Raw genomic sequence first — 3,516 nt, forward strand, 5'->3', positions numbered from 1 at the left:
CACATTCAGTTCCCATTTGCAGTACCTCGTCAAGGACTTATGTTTCTTTGCAGCTTCAGTCGGAGTTATTGAAGTGCAGGAGCTGGCTTTCTGTCAGATTTTGGACAGAGGCAGGAACCAGCATGGCAGTAGGCTTGCAAGGTGCTTCAGCAGGATTCGCCAGGACAAACCTTGACATTTATTTCACAAAATCTTTTATGCTGAATGCACAGTTTTTGGAAGAAGGTAGGCATTCAAATTCTAAAGTACTTGAAAAAACTCTGAAACTTACTGACAATTTCGCAGTGTATTTAAAGTACTTGTTAGAGTTGGCATGCAGTTTTGACTTGTTGAACTAAACTGCATATACACGTTTTAAGTAAAGATTTAAGATAAATTAATAAGAATACGGTGATTAAGAAAATATGCTTTGCTGGTGTTGTTGGTGAACAGAAATCTTTAAATTGCACACAGTTTATCCTTTGGTGCAAAAAGAATATAGCAGTTTTGGAGTTCTCTGCTTCCTTTAACTTTGACTTACACTGGATGTTCAGTGAAACTTTCTGCACATATTCTTTTCATGGATCTGCCATCCCTTCTGGTTGGAAAATTGTTGGCTGAGTCAGCGTCCACTGAAGCAAGTAATTCCAGGCTTCAGCAAGCCCACTGTAACTTCTGTTAGTTTGGGGTTTTATTTGATGTTTTAAACTGCTCACTGTATCGTGGTTGCCACTGTAGTAGGACATTCTTGATGTGGGTTTAAAGTTGACTTACTCAAGACGTTGTTTTCAACTTCAGTTAACATAGCTAGAGTTAAGCAAGTAACTGTTACTTGAAAGGGTCCTCTGTTTTCAAATAGACTTGTGAAGTGCAGGATATGGTTCCTCCTATGTTTTTTTTTTTTTTTTTTTCTGCGTAGCATTTTAATTAAAACCCATTTGTGCAACTGATCTGAGTTGGGAATTCTGTTGCTCTGGAAGATTTGTTTGTTGGCTGCACCAGTTTCTTACTTGCACACTGTATGTGTTTGGTTAACAATAAAGTATATAACAAGAAAAATATTTCATAAAAATAGGCAGGCTCTTACAGGAACTGTAAATATACTTCTAGTACTGCTTTTATTACCTATGCAGTGTTTAAAAGTGTTATCCCTTGAGCTGTAATTCAGTTTTTACCAGTTGAACTTATGCTGAGATGTGAGAACACTCTTAAACACCTTGAATCATAAAACCATAGAATGGCCTGGGTTGAAAAGGACCACAATGATCATCCACTTTCAACCCCCTTGCTATGTGCAGGGTCACCAACCAGCAGACCAGGCTGCCCAGAGCCACATCCAACCTGGTCTTGAATGCCTTGAATGGGGCATCCGCAGCCTCCTTGGAAAAACAAGCAGGAGCTTTTTTTTCATTTTCAGTTTTGTTGTTGTGTTTTGTTTGTTTGTCTGTTTTTTAATATAGTGATAAAACTCAAGCAGTTTGGCAATTAAAAGACTGAAAACTCTTGCATACTTGTAAGTTAGAATGTCTGTTAACCTTTGGAGCGTTCTGTCCGAGGTTGCGATTGGTCTCCATAGGCTGGAAACATCTGCCTGGGATGTGATGATTTGGTTAGATATCATTTGGCTGGTTTTACTCCCTGCATCCAGGTGTTTCCTTCCAGCTGTGATCCACCCTGCAGGTGAGTCAAGCTTTGTGCTATACTAGTCCCCACTGGTGTGAATCAGTCTGGACATGTGCATACTATTACCGTGCAGTAAGCCAGGCTTGTTTTGGAATCACAGATGCACTGTGTTGGAAGGGACCTTAAGGATCATCCATTCGTGCTTTTGTTACCGAGTTAGGCACTTCTCCCCCCTTCCCCCTCCCTTAAGCCAGCCCTCCTTGGTGCTCCATCACAACACAAAGGTCAGATGTCAAAGATGAACAAGGCCCAAGAAGGAGGAATTTTTCTGCTTCCACAGTGTAGATGTCAAATGTAGAAAAAAAGTGAAAATTAAATGATAGTTTCTAAAGGTTTGCAGTTTTTAAATGTAGACGTTTTCCTGAATAGATTGTGGCTTCTTTCCCTATGTTTTCATCAGAGGACTGTGGAGTGCTTTCTTAATGGTAAACACACCGTATTTCGTATGCTTTGGATTGATATTTTAATTCTTCTGTTGGGTCAGATTCAGACTTTTGATCCTTTTTTCATGGTTTACTGAAACAGACTTTTTTTTCCACTGGCTCTTTAAAGCAAATGTACTGCCTCATAGTGAATTAATGACCCAGGGAAGGAAGGTAGAAGGGTCCCCACGGTGATTCAGGGGCAACACTGTCGTGGCCCAACAGATGTGGCAGAGGCACAGTCTTCCTTCAGAAAAAATTCCATGAGTAGGAAGGCTGCAAATAGAAGATCTGTAGCTGCACTAATATAGAAGCAGCCATATGGGAAACGAGACAGTAGGAAAAAAAAACTCTGATTTGCTGATCATCCTATGAAACTGGGGTTTGAGGTGGCTCTTGAAAAGTAGGAGAGGTGTTCAAGGTGTGCTGGCTTCCACAGGTGACAGAGGACGCCTCTATGCTGCTCAGTTTAATTTGTCTCTAAACTGGATTGAGATACATGTATTTTCAATGCTGAACAAGCACAGAGGGCACCTGCAAAATACTGTGCCAGACCATTTCTCTAAATCCTGCAAAGTACTTGCAACAAATCCTGTGGATAGTTAGGAACAGGCAGTTCCTTTGTGCGTTCCTTGGGAAGTGCTGGTACAGAGCACCAGGAGCAGTTGGTATGAGCCCCCAGTGGGACTCTACCCATTTGCTTTGTGCAGAGTGACAGGAAATGAGCACACCTGAGATGGTCTTACAGTACCACACGTGCTGCTGTGCAAAGAGTGGATTCGTAGAAAAGTGGCTCAGCGATTTCTCTCACTGCTTTTAGTTCTGTATGTTCTTCCACTTTGCTACAAGTTGGATAAGGGCATGTGTGAGGAACCTCTTCATATGTAGCAGTGATAGGACAAGAGGGAATGGCCTCAAGTTGCACCAGGAGAGGTTCATGTTGAATATTATGAAACGTTTCTTCTCAGCAAGAGCAGTGAGGCAGTGGCACAGGCTGCCCAGGGAGGTGGTGCAGTCACCGTCCCTGGAGGTGTTCAGGAGCCGTGTGGATGTGGCACTGAGGGATGTGGGCATGGTGGGGGTGGGCTGATGGTTGAACTGGGTGATCTTGGAGATCTTTTCCAACCTCTAAGGTTCTATGTTCATTCACTTTAATGGAGCACGTCAGTGTGGAGGTGATGACACAGGTCAGAAATAAAAACTGGAGGCTGGTCAGGTCAGTGGCACCCACGACTGACGACACAGCTTTCTAAAGCACATGCAAATGTTGGTTTTCAATGAACTTAGTAATTGCATATAAAAGAAAACAAAAATGTTTTTCCAAGTCAGCGCTGTAGATCAGATTTTGTATTGGTTTATTCTTGAGATGTTGTATGGTTTGGTTCTGATTTGGGCTCAGCCACATCTGATGCCATTCTCCACCAGGCAGCAG

Source organism: Lagopus leucura, unplaced genomic scaffold (genome assembly GCF_019238085.1).
Source record: "Lagopus leucura isolate 7727_CA_CO unplaced genomic scaffold, USGS_WTPT01 Super-Scaffold_100001, whole genome shotgun sequence".
In the NCBI taxonomy this organism is placed as follows: Eukaryota; Metazoa; Chordata; class Aves; order Galliformes; family Phasianidae; genus Lagopus; species Lagopus leucura.